The sequence below is a fragment of the Tyto alba genome, unplaced genomic scaffold, assembly GCF_018691265.1.
Source record: "Tyto alba isolate M040663 unplaced genomic scaffold, T.alba_DEE_v4.0 Super-Scaffold_13, whole genome shotgun sequence".
Lineage (NCBI taxonomy): Eukaryota > Metazoa > Chordata > Aves > Strigiformes > Tytonidae > Tyto > Tyto alba.
The window spans coordinates 16,246,214-16,260,513 of record NW_024881275.1 but is presented as its reverse complement, the minus strand read 5'-3'; positions in this window follow the sequence as shown (position 1 = coordinate 16,260,513).

Below are 14,300 nucleotides of genomic sequence, written 5' to 3'. Positions count from 1 at the left end.
ACAGATTCATAGTGGGTGTCTGTTACCTCATGGCAGAGCCAAAGTCACAGCATCATGGACACAGGATGCAGATTGTCAGGGACCTCCAGAGATCTCCACTCCATCCCCCTTGTCCAGAGAAGGCTCAGCTGTGGAATCAGACCAGGTTTCCCAGGACGTTATCCCATGGGTGTCTGGAAACCCTCCAGGGAGAAGACAGTACCATCTCCCTGGGCCTGTCCCCACTGGCCAGCCATCCTTGTTGGGGAAAAGCCTGACCTTATCTCCAGCCTCTCTGGCTGTGACCGGTTCACTGCCCAGCAGGACCCAGGACCTTCTGCCCAGAGCTGCCCCTAGCCCCACCAGTGTTGCTACTGGGGCTCTGCCTCCCTGAGATGGGGCTGCACAGTGCTCTGGACCAAATAACATGGAGGCCTCATCAGCCCCTTCCTCCCACTGGTCCCAGTCCCACTGCACAGTGGCTCTGCTGTCATGAACATTGATTGGTGTCCCGCAGTTTGGGACCGCCTGTAAGCATAACAGCCATGCACCTTATCACCTCCCCAGGTTGTCGATGAGAGGCTGCTGTTGGAGCCCACTTATTCCCAGTCTCCAGGAAATGCATGACACAGAAAACACCCCTCTCTGAGTCAAATTATCCAAACTTTTTTCTTTTTTTCTTTTTTAAAAATTCCATCTAGTTGTGCAGCCCTCCAGACCATAACATCCCAATTTAGAATAATACTATGGGAAACAGTGACAAAAGCCATTCTAATGTCAAGGTAAAGGACATCCACAGTTCACCACAGAAGGCACCTGTCTGGGACTGACACGACTCACCCATGGTCAATCCATGCTGGCTATTCCTTGACACCTTCTTAACCATCTTGCCCCCAGAGCTGTGTCCCAACAGGACTTGGTCCAAGATTTTCCCATCCACCTGGCTAAGTCTGACCAGTCTGTAGTTCCTCAGTCCCTTATTTTTTGTCTGTTTTGAAGGTGGATACAATATTTGTCCTTCTCCAGTCTTCAGGGACCTTCTCTGATCACCACAACCTGTGAAAGGTGCTAGAGAGCAACCTTACAAGGAGACCATCCAGCTCCTTTCAGCACCCTTGGGTGCAGTCTGTTGAGTCTCTACGCCTTTGACTGAACAGGTCCTGACAACACCATACTGTTTTATGAAGAGAGATGAGCTGTACGATGGTGCCTCTCAGTAGGACATAAACTTAGACGCACTACCTCATCAGTGCAGCTATCTGCTGCTTATTCCAGAGCTGTTTCTGTCACAGGTAATCTGGATATTGTTCTGTGCCACCTGGATGGTGTGAATGCACTTTCCTGGCTTCTCTTTCACTGTACAAGATGCTGCCAAGCTGTGGAAAAAGTCCTCTAGGAGTTTCTGCAGTGCTGTGGTGCTTCTGGCAGGGCCAAATTGGGTGGCATGGTAACCTTTTCTGCAGATCTGGGGTAGGACTGGCAGCTTCAGAGCTCAGATGATAGTGCAGTTCTTCATTATCTTAATGTCTTTAATAGTCTCTTGGATTTAAAATAATTGATAATAACATCACTTTAATTTCTAGCTTAATGTTATTTACCATTGGTGCTCAGAACTGTATAAAACTAATAGCATGATCAATCAAATTTTCTTATTCCTGTTTGATCGGAAATCAAGGTTATTTAATATATTACTACTTTCTGCTTGTATACATATATTTTTCAATCAACATTTCTTTCAATCTTTCTTCTATTCTAATGCTTATATTAAATTAAAAATAGGATCAAGATGTATACACATCCTCTTTAACTTCTGAGAACTAGCCCAATTATTGAACTGAATATGTTTATGCTGTATTTGCATTTACTTTCTTGGGATTTTATGCCACACATTGCCAAAAAAATTCAGCCTACACTAAATTAGGAAATCAATGTAATTTCACAACTAATAATTATACCTTAATTTGCTAATTAAAGCACATCCAGTGAAGAAAAGAGCTGTATTATATGGCCAGTTAAAGCCATTCAAATATTACCATTTAATATTCTGATCAAATAGCCCACAAATGAGTGATAAACAAAGAATTTTCTATGAAATTATTTGATGAGTAGTTTTGAATTACTGATATGTTCAGAGATAACTGCAGTAAGAAAATGGAGACCAACCTGACCACATAAATTATCCCTTGCAATTTATTTACTCACCTCTAATTAAAAACAATAAAATCTGTTTGATGAATACTTAATCTCAACAAAAATTGTACCAGTTCAGTTATAGTTGTTTGGAAAGGTTTATGTCAAGAAACCATATGATCTAGTAATTTTAGATCATAGAATCACTTAGGAAGGCTATTCTCTTCCTCTACTCCGTTCTCATGAGACCCCACCTGCAGTGCTGTGTTCAGCTATGGGGCCCCAACATAAAAAGGACATAGACCTGCTTGAGCGGGTCCAGAGAAGGGCCATGAAGTTGAGCTGGAGCATCTCCTTTATGAAGACAGGCTGAGAGAGTTGGGGTTGTTCAGGCTTTAGAAGAGAAGGATCTAGGGAGACCTTATAGTGACCATAGAGTATTAAAGTTTTTTTACAGTGAAGGTGGTGAGACAGTAGAAGAGGTTGCTCAGAGGAGCTGTGGATACCCCATCACTGGAAGTGTTTAAGGTCAGATTAGAGGGGGCTTTGAGCAACCTGATGTTGTGAAAGATGTCCCTGTCCATGGCAGGAGGGTTGGATTTGATCCTCTCTAAAGGTCTCTTCCAACCTATAATATCGTATGATTATGTGATTCCATGATCCTCTTGCCAAAACAACTTCTCCATACTCATTGAACTTTATGCTTACTGTTGGTCTACATATTCCTTTTTCAGTTTTCATACTTCTATTTGGTTTATATCTTGAGCATATGAATTATACACAAACCCCTACAATTTTCCCATTCTTTGCTTCTGTTTTTGGATGTGTTCTAAATCTTTGTTTCTCTAGTACCAGGCATTGTGTTTATTTCCATGTCTACAACAAATGTAAACAAAAATAAACACCTAGAAAAGGTACTTAAAGAATATGTAATACCTATGTACATAAAATATTTTATGTTCTGTATGTGGGCCAAATGTAGACTCTCCAAATTAATTTTAGCATGATCTAATCCTAAATTATTGGTATTCCTTTGCTGAGCTTCTTCTCCAGCCTAAAAAAAGAGGTATATTTTCAGTGTTAGGTGTCACTGAAAACATCATGTGCAGTTTTTCAAGATAGAAGGAATGCTCTCCAGGTTGCGGCAGTGCAAAAACTCTACAAACAATAGATTTGCTATTATTTCTTCTGTTTACGCAGAAACTACTGAGCCTTAACACTGAGTTGATTTGTAAATTTATTTATGATTCAAGTTCAATATAAATTTTTTTAGTCTCTCTCCACTCATTTTTATTTTTTTTTTTTTCTGAAATTCCCTGACTAATTATAAAATACTGGTTTTTTCAGTTTAAGCTGGGGATCTTCTACAGTTCCTAAACTGTTGGGGTTTTCAGAGCCACTATGTTTTGGAGAACTTTAGTTAACATGAAAATCCCTTTTTACCTGCATAAAAATTGATCCGTTCCTTCATACAGCTTTAGGTACATTTTTAAATACAGGTAAGATGTTCTGAAACACTGAAGAAATTAAGAGTCTGAAATACTGTCACATCCCAATTTCTTGGGACGGTGACTCAGATTCACCAATTCCCAGGTCAGGATTAAGATGAAATGACACCATGGACAGATATCTGCATGAAACTTTGACAGTAAACCTTGCAACCTCTACAAGTGTTAAACCCCATAACTTACACCAACAACCCACAAATCCTACAATGTACACCAACAAGCCACAAAGTAAACATGCCCCAACAGGCTGTAAAACATGCCCTGACAAGCCTTGCTGTATGTGCAGGGATAGAGAATGAGAGAAAAGGAGAGAGAAAGAGGAAAAGAGGGTGAGAGAGTGAGAGGTGCAAAAAGGAAAGCTTTCACCAGTCCTGATTCCAGCATTGGTCTAGCCAGCTTAGAGGTCCAGTTCTGAGGGGGGCTGCCACACGGGGCTTCAATTCACATCCTTTTATAATCCCTTGCCCCTCCTCTGGATGGGTACTAGGACTCATTAAGCTAATTGAGTGTCATGCGCAGTCTATGCTTCTAGAGTTCTCTTGGATTTGGTGCATGTGTAGTTTGTACCTTCAGAGTCTTCTGGAAATGGGTCAGTGGTCTTGGAGGCCAATACTTTACTTCCCCCCTCCCTACAGGTATGACTGGTGACTGACCCTTCTTCTCGACACGTGTGATGAGAATGGTTTCTGTATTGGATTTATGGAATTGCTGAAGTTAGTCAAGTCCAGCCTCAGAAAAGTGCGGTCCCATCTACATGGGGCTCTCTCTTCTTACTGCATCTTCATTACTGCATCAACATTACACAGGACAGTCCCAGAATTTCTGCAGAGACTGTCCTTTACCAAAGTTCTCTGTCGGATGTTTGAGAGATTAATTGTGATTCCATCAGACCATCACAAATAGTTCCCTGTGTTCTTCCCTGTACAATTTACAAATAGTAATTTAAAGGAGAAATTATTTTCATGCTTTCTGATCCTTGAGTGAACCAAAGGCAGGACTCAAGGACATGGATGTGAAGAGAAAAGTGCAACCAACATGACATGAAGCTGCAGAACCTTGTCCAAGTCCAAGGAAATTAATGAAATTATCCATGCCATGTACTGAGACTCCATGATGAAATGAGAAGGGGTGTACTATTGTAGAAGGTGAAGAACTAAACCCAAATGAAAAGCCACTTAGGAAACTATGATCTCTGGTTCTGATGGGATGGCACAAAATGCTAAAAAAGAACAGGGAAAAAGAATGCACCACTCATAGAGGAAGGCTTGGTGTGGAGTATATGTTCTTTGGAGTGTCCTAAATGCCTTGTGCTGTCCCAGAAGGATTTCATTAATGGCCAGTCATGACAAAAATTCTGTCTTGCTTGCTGCACAAGAGGTGCTTAATGGCACTGAAATTGTTCAGGTAATTAAGAACTCACCGGGAAGGCTGATGTTCTTCCTAATGTTCCTTGTAATATAGTAAATTATTGACTTCTGTTCACATTTAGAAATAAAGATCTAATTTCCAACTAAAGTAGAGTAAATGACATCCTAATAAGGCTCCCTCAATTTTATACAGTGGGCTATGCTCTTATCTCAGTTTGGTGTAAATCTGCAGAAATTTCATCAAGTTAATGGATTTTATTCTATAGTTACACAATAGTAATTAATGTAACCCTGTCACGGAAAAGGCCAGATGCCAGTTGTGCTAATACTCATGTAGTCTTTCTGAGTACAATGAAAATATGTAAGTGACTGTTTTTCAAGAAAGGTGATTCAGATTTCCCCTCTGGCAATAAAAGAATGAAGTTTTTCCGTGTCCTATTTTCCAATTATGATGTAAACACAATGATCTCTTGTTAAATGTTCTCCAGTTTGAAATAAATAAGGACAAGATTCTGTAAATAAATAATCATAAAATTTCCATACTGAAAGTAAATATGTTCTTCTATGTTCAAACTCCACCCATTCATATTCTTCCCTTTTCTTCCTAGAACCCTGCTTGATTATGCCACTCTGCTGCTTTCTGCCATAGGAGGTATTTTTTGACAGTACTATCCACATGTTTGTCTACCAGACCTGAAGATGACAGTACATTTTCACAACTGGTGAAATATACAGAATTTGACAAAAGATAGGACCAAAGCTATAATTCTAGATTTATCTACTTCCCAGGTGGTTTTCAAAACGGGCCATAATCAGTGCAGGATTACCCTTCAGCACTGGGGAAAAGGCTGATTCTTGTTTTGAATTCTGTAGATTTGATCTGACAAATGGCAAAATGGCATTCTGTCAGTGAAAGGAAAATCCTTACAGTTCTCACCTGTTTTGTTTATCTGTAAGTTTGGAACTAGTTTTTTTGTAACTTTGCAAGTCTTAGATTGGTGAGCTTTTCATATGCCTTATAAAATGCTTGCTAAAACTGACAATCAAAACATCCTAGAAGAAACTTCACTTTCTTTGAACATGCTTGACAAAACTGCATAAGTGCTCTTCAGATTATTAAAGACAGTGACTCAATACAACGAAAAAATAGGCAAATATCAAAACCAAAGCAATGGTTATATATGAAATTCCAGGAAGAGTACTGTTGTTGACTTTTAGAAAAAAAAGAATACCAGTCAGCCTCCATACTGACTGACACACTTGAGGCTTAGATCTTGTCATCATATGGTTCATTCTGTTTGCAGTTACCAAATAATTTTCTGTTAGAGGGTAAGATGGGGTATTAAAGCAAATTGTACATAATAGTATATAGAACTTGTCATGATTGCCTTAAGGATGGGAAATCTCAAGCTTTCAAGGTCCGTTATGTGTAATGGCATCAAACCTGCTTATCATCTTGCAGAATCTGAAGTGCTTCATACCACAAAAATCTCATGCATTTTTTTTTTCTTGTTGTTTTTTGTTTGTTTGTTTTGTTTTGTTGTTTGTTTGGTTTTTTTGTTTGTTTGTTTGCTTTTTTCCTGATTCTAAAAAAGTCATCTAATTTTAACTGGAGTAAATCAGCTTATTGACTGCAACAGTGAAGACAGTATTTAATGCTTATATGATATTCTCAATATGACATACTTTTACATTACAATTTATGACATGAAATTATCACATTTAATTCCAATAGTTTAATACCAACACAAGGATAAGATATATAAAAAATAAAAGCTATTGTGGTATATTAAAGAATGAACAATTGAATCATCTTCCTTTTTCCAAGCATTTTTGAATCAAACTTCTGAAATATATTGCTTATAATATGCATAATTAGTGTAATTAATATTCAATTGATTTAAGTTCTCTGTTACACTTTGTGCTTAATGATGTTATTATAGCAGATAATGTTCATCTGCTATAATATGTTGTGTTCTGAACAAAAAGTTGTCTTTATCTTGCTTTTCCTATAATGTCATTATATAATGCTCTTTGCCTTATTCATCTTTTTTTTTTTTTTTTTTTTTTTTTTTTTTTTTTTCTCAGAGGATTACAGAAAGACATTGCGTTTTGTGTTCTGATGCATGAAATAAATTCCTGTACTGGTTTTGGCTGAGCTTCTTGCTCACTCCCTTCCAGTGGGGTGCTGGGGAAGAATCAGAAGGTTAAAAGTGTGAAAACTTGTGTTTTGAGATAAAGACAGTTTAATAGGTAAAGCAAAGGCTGTGCGTGCAAGCAAAGCAAAGTGAGAAATTCATTCACTACTTCCCTTCAGTAGGCAGGTGTTCATAGCACCATACATGCCACTCTGAAGAAATTTAACTCAATTCCAGCCAAAACCAACATGGTTCCTTTTGTCACTGTTTTGACAGGGGCCACCCGCAGGTCTTACTGGACCTACCTCACCCCTGGGAGCAGTAATCCTGTGTCAGCCCTGTCTTGCTCCAGTGATGCCCCACCAGTGGTCCAGCATCCCAGCACTGGGGTGATCCAGCCCTGGCCCTGATGTGCCTGGGAGCTCGTGCTGCTGGGGAGGGGGGGGAAACTCATCCTTCCTTCCTCCTCCTCTCGGGCTGATGGCTTCTGCCCCAAAATACCCAAGTCCTCTTGCTCATTGCTTCCTTCAGCTGCCGGGCGACTCTCAGAGCTACCTCTGCTCCTACTGCCCCACTGCTGCAGGAGGGAGTTGCTTCACACTGGTTTTGCCCTTCTGGGATTTGGAAAATAACACTATCCAGAACAATGCTCAAAAACTTGTTTTTATTTATATCACGGCCTGGTTTTCAGAACGCTGAAAATAGTATAAGAACATAAAAGGAGACAACATCACACTAACAGGGAAATGTCCACTGTGTGTGTGCAACAGAAATATCCAGATGTTTCCAGCCTGGTTTTGCATGACAATATTCATGAAGGATATGTTCTTTCTGCAGCTTTTTTTACAAAGCAAAAAGTCACGCTAATATGGGTCCTTCTTCTACCTCCAGAGATGCTTTGCTTAAATCCTTTGACTGTCCTGAGCAAAAGGCAAGTTGTCACTAAGATACTACACCATTAACTTGTGCTAGGAATGTCCCATAGCCTTCATACTTGCAGTCTGCTAAATTGAATCTCAGTTCTAATCCTGGACTACTGGGTGCTCTGAGTCAATAATACTGTCCATCTGACAAGGTACAGTGTTAGTGCATTTTTTCATGGCTTTCTCTGTGATTGGTATGTGTAGATAAGACATTTTGGAGGGTGCTGCTGCTCTAGCAAAAAAATATTTCAGTAATTACTGTAATTTTATTGGGAGAGACTTGGGAAAAAATTGTAAAAGCAGAAGCACAAGAATGAATGCCAGGAAGATCTGTATATCTTTGGGTTTTTTGCTTTTGTAATGAAAGATGTTTTTTATGCTGCATCTGGTTGGCACTGAAGAGTATCTTCTCCAGAAAAGTCTCTTGCTAAAGAATATGAAATTTCTTTATTTATTTGTTATGTATTTGAGCATATATAGAAAGTATTCTAACTCTTTTTTTGATCTTATGTAATTTCCCAATGACACAACATTCTTTTCCCTTTTGTGATAAATTAAGTAATTCAGTCTAGTAACAAGAGTCATCAAAATATTCTATATTCTTTCCTCTTCTAACTCCCCCAAGTTTAGCCACTGAAAAATCCCGAAGCAAGTAAATGTGTTCAAATCACAATTCTGACACTGATTCTTTATTTTCCACGAGCAAATCTTCTAACCACATCAGTTTTCTCTCTGAGGTGAAGAGAGTTAATGATGATGTTTGAACATTTAGGTGGAATGGTATTTTACCAAACACTTCACAGAGGAAGTCTGAATTTTACAAATTGGGAACACATTGCACAGAAAGATGAAAATGTTTGCCCAGGGTCATCCCAGAATCTAGGAGAAGGTAAGGTAAGGACCTACTCAGTCCAAGTCCACAACTATACGTGACTAATTTAGCCTTCTAGAAAACATAAATAGATGTTTTAGAAAATTCTTGGAAGTATAAGGCATTGCATAATGGTATTACAAGTTATGTAGGACAATCCTATCTATGTTTTGCAGTGCCTCACAGATGTTATTGCTTCACACACAATTTTACAAAGCAGGAATTAGTAGATAAAGTAGTAGATTGCAACATAAGACTTTCTGGTGTGTTTTATTCCCACTTTCCTTCTTTTATTTCAAGTAATCACAAGTACTTTTAAAAATGGGTGTACTGAGAAGTTGATTTAATTGATTTGTTGTGTGTATGTATGTCCTGTCTAGAATACGGAAACAGGAACAAAAGAAGCATTCTGACAGTTTTTAGCTAGTGCCTTGTGAGTCAAATGATTGTGGTTTTTTTTTGTCTTCTAACAGCTACAGTCCCACTGCTATTTTTGTATAAAAAACACAAGCCTCCATGTGTTTGTATAAAAAACAGAAGCCTCCATCTCCAAAGTCACAGGCCGTAAGTCATGATGTTAAAATGCCAGGTTAGACAGGGTAGTCTCACTCTCTTGTCAAGTAAGTCTCATAGTTCCTCTCTTCAGCTGGAACATTAAGTTACCAGTTTAAATATTTGCTAAATGAATTGCAACCCCCTTTGAGAAATGCCAATGTAGAAAGAGATTAATAAGAACTTTCTTGGTTTTCTCATGAATTAAAAGCTGCAACAGTCTGTCTGTGCACTTCACTGGGACCCGTTGCTTACGTCTACACTGATCATGGTGCAGCTAGCTGAGATATAGGTGACATCAAAAGCATCACTGTGTAAGTTCAAAACACACTGAAGAAGTGAGACAAATAAATATTTGATCATCTGCCTTGTGCTGAGTCCCCCATGGCTGCAGTCAAACTCTGATCTAGAAGTGCAATAGATGGGCCATTCCCTTGGTGCAACTTTTAGGACTATGAACTCAATCCTATTAAAATGTTTTCCTTCAGTTGAGGGTTGCAAACATTTAAATTAGATCATATTATCAATTATTTTTGAAAAGAGTAAAGCTTAACTAAGAAAAATGCAAACCTATAAAGTGTTAAACCATCCGTTATATGATAGTGACATAATGTTTGCTTACAACTCTTACAAAGACAGTAAAATCACAAATGAAGCAATAGCAGTCTAAAGTAACCATATACATCTGTTAAATACACATAGTTAAAAACCATCAGATATTTTCACATATTTAGTGGCATAGTATATTAAGAATATTTTCCTTTCTTTAAGCTTTAAACTATAGTAATTTTATAATAAATCTTAGTTCATTTAAGCCAAACCAAAACTGAAGCAAAAACAAGCAAAGAAAAATCCAATACCATCCCCACCCCCTCAAGTCAGTTTTTTCCTGATAGGAGGTATGATAAGGCCTAGGCTTTTGTTTCATGAAACAGTTGGTTATATCTTGGCATATATGAATTTATGACACATAGACTTATGGACAACACATCAAGCAGACTTCTAAATGAAAAATGAGCTGCATATTTTCTGGAAGCCTAAAGCCATCCATGGGTTTGTGTGTGGTGAAAGATGAATTCTGATTTTCACCATGTTTCAGATTTTAAACAATGTTTCTCTCAGATTTAGCTTATCTCTTTGTGCTACAGGTTTATTGGTAACCTCTGCTTGTCATCTTCCAGATATGAGTATTGCACATGCATATTCTAAGAGAAGTGCATCTTGTGAAGACTTACTGTACTTGTTTTCATAGGTCTCAATAGTCTATCCAATTTTCTTCTCTTAAATGATTTGATAGAATTATAGATATCTTTTATCATAAAGCCTGGACCTACCTCTAAAATGTCTGCATCATCTTGACAGAAGAAATATTTTAAGTATCTTCTTATAGGATCATCATTACTTGCTCCTCGCTTAAAAATATGTGATCTTGTCTATAATGAAAAGGGTATTTATCCTGGGATTTCTGACATTTTCTTCGTTCCCTCATTTTCTTTAAAATCCATGAACATTCTTTGTGTTCTTTATCTTCCAAGAATATGTGCCAAGCTGACAGCTGTCTTGTGCTTTTAATATAACAACCTTATTTCTACTGACCTAAGCTTCTGTTAAGTTTTAATGGTGTCTCCTGTGTTGATCTTCCCCTTAATTCTAATTATCTATACCAACAAGGATGTCTGGTGCTATGTCTTATCCTACCCTTTTTATGTTTCAATTTTAAGGATTAGCCACATCTGAAAGCTCTCTTGTTATAGCAGCAACAGAGGTGGTCTGTCTTAGAGAATTGAAAAGCCACCTGGGTGGGACAAGTGATCCTGGACAGGACCATTTATTTATCAGGCCTATCAGGGTATATGTAAGACAGTAATCACTCTGTCATCAAGGCAGAGAATTAAAGGAAACAGTGCAATAAAGGAACAGAAAGAAATTTTAGTATGAAACTCTTAATGGGACATCAGTACTCTGTGCATAGCTTATGGCTTCAGTAAGATTTTGTAATATTTTTATATATGTCTCCTCTAAAACTTTGAAGATACACACTCAGTTTCTGAATTGTATGGCGGTTTGGGCAGATTGTGAAGTCAAAGAATTTGCACTGTTCTTCATAGAAGAAACTTTGGATACTAAATTACTGTTTGCAAAATGTTTCAACAAATGTCTGGGTATTATTCTGATTTAGAGCCAGTGTAAGGGAGTTCACACATTTTGTTGTATTGATTTTTCCTCTTTCTCATATACCAGATAGAAACATAAGTTCCAGTTCCTTGATTCCTTCCCATGAGAAGAGCAAAGTTTTGGACACACCAGTATAACTCCAGTTCCAAAGGGCCGAAGATGAGATTTACAACTAGATCTTCAGGTTCACCCTAGCTTCTGGACTTGGCTTTCAGGCCTGGTTTTACAAGAGGGACCTTAATTAAATTTCTTTGTATTTGTATTAGACTTATAAGATATACTTGTGAAAAAGAAAAGGGTATTTACATCAGTGATATTGAATCTTGTCTTTATCTAACAAAAATTTCCTTATCCAAAATGGGGAGGGGCTGGGATAATATAATTTAAAAGAAAACTATAAATAAAGATAAAATTAAAAAGAAAACAGTACCATTTTAAACCAAAAAACCACTAGAAATACTGGGGATTGAATGAAATTAAAATATGTTACTGATTTTCCTGCTGAAGGTCTCTGATTCTGCTTTTGTGTTTATATCTAGTGATAAAAGATCTGTTTTTCCTTAAGGTATAGCTGGTCCAATACAACACTTTCACAAGTCAAGAGAACGTTTTTGTCAAATCTAGGAGTCAAGAGTGAAGAGGAGACAAACACATAACTCATTTTTGCTACATGTGTGATAATTCATTTTTATTTATAGTTGGTTATTTTCCCCTTTATTTGCTGGTACCATTAGCAGAACCACCCACACTGTGGGTTATGTAACTCCAAACATATCAAGATGCTCTTACCTTCAGACACTTATACTCCCTCTTCCACTACTAAGGAGTACAGGTTTTCATTTATCTGATGCCAGTCACTACTCTGTTTCTTAATTCTTCCTCAGAAGTATTTTGTCTGGCTTTTTTTTATGGAACACTGGTCATTGAAGCATTGCTAGTCTGATCTGATGAGGTTATTACAGTGTTCATTGCATGCCTCAAATTTCAAATATCTTGCTTTATATTCACCAGAAAAGACTTATTTTTTAATTAATTACAATCAAGAATAGCCACATTTGAAAATGTTATGTTACATTCCATTGATATTAAAAAGAGGTTGGAAGGGAGGACCCTGACAAGGAATAGAACTATTTTCCCAAAGTACTACTTAAAATGGCAATACTACTTAAAATGGCAAGTGCAAACAACCAAAACTAAAATGAAGTTTGCTTTTACAAATATTACATTATCTGTGAATTTTTCCTGTATTTTAAGAAGACAGAAGTTTTGAATCATCTAATCACCACCAGCACAGTATTTCTTCCTTTAAATAGTATATTTATAATACATCCCTTGTTAAGTAAGCATTTCAGTCTTGATTTAACAAACAATATGTTCAAAATTACTTTCTAAAGCATCGCTTGCTTCTATCAAAAATTATTTGAACAATCAGTCCTGACAAATTACAGTAGAAAGACTAATTTGTGCAGACAGAGAAAGCTTGTGGTTTATGTGCTGAGTTTCTTAATGTTTCTGTAGGCAAGCTACAGAACCAAATCATCTCTGTTATAACCTGTGTGAAGTTAATGGGGTAGTTTTATGGCTGGATTTGGTGAATGAAGTGTGCAGCTGCAATACACAGCTACTATGTTAAGCAAAAACAGAATTTATGATCTGCTGCGTGTACCTCCACAGACTTTTATGCTACATCTATTCCCTTCCCTTTCAACATCTTTACCTTGTCCTGGTCCACATTTCCCAGAGCATGGCATAATTGATTTCTTGACTTGAGAGACAAATTGCTGGAAAAAGAGAAACTATTGTAAAAAATTTGTGAATTTGAGAACAGAGATATTTGTTGATTGACTAGATAAAACATGAAAAGACTTAACATCATGAAGGGATGCTCTGAATACTGTCTTGCTCTCTAAAGAAAATGTTGGTGTCTTTCATGGTAGAGTTTTATATAGAAAGTAATATAATGGAGTTATGTAATTCTCCTTCTCTTTTTCCTCTCTCCCTCTTCCTCTCTTCCTTCTCCACTTCCTTCTTGGTCCTCTTGGTCTTTTTTCTCGCTTTCTTCTTCTGTTGGCATGCAAATGACAAAATTGATTGTGTTAGTAAAACAAGTTGTGTTGTTCATATGTTTGTTTGAATTACATACATTTTAGTACAATACTGAGTGAATCAATGGTCAAAATGGTAGGAGTAAAGCATTTTAAAAGGATTTTATTGACTAGTTTTGGAAGAGTCAGTAAGGTTGTCTGTTTCATGTGAAGGGCTTAAACATGTGGAAGAAAACTTTTTAACATGTTTTTTCATTTATCACTGTGCAGGAAGTAAACATTATTTAGGTTGTTCATGTCATGTTAGGCTTTTGACATTAATCTTCAGTAAGACAGGTCTCTTGTACCTATGTAATTCAGAAATAAACCAAACAGAATAGCTAGCAATTTGTCAATGAGATCGTTCTTCAACAAAAGGTGAGAGTGAAGAAAAGTATGCAGTATTATAGGTAGGTCCAAAGATAGAAAGAATTTCAAACAAGACTTTGGCTACAGTGATCTGAACAACTGGGGAAACAGACTTAACTCTCACGAATAGGCTGGATGCACTTAAATGTTGGCAGAATATTGTTCTTAATTGGCACAGGATGTACAAGTTTTTGTAAAATGTAT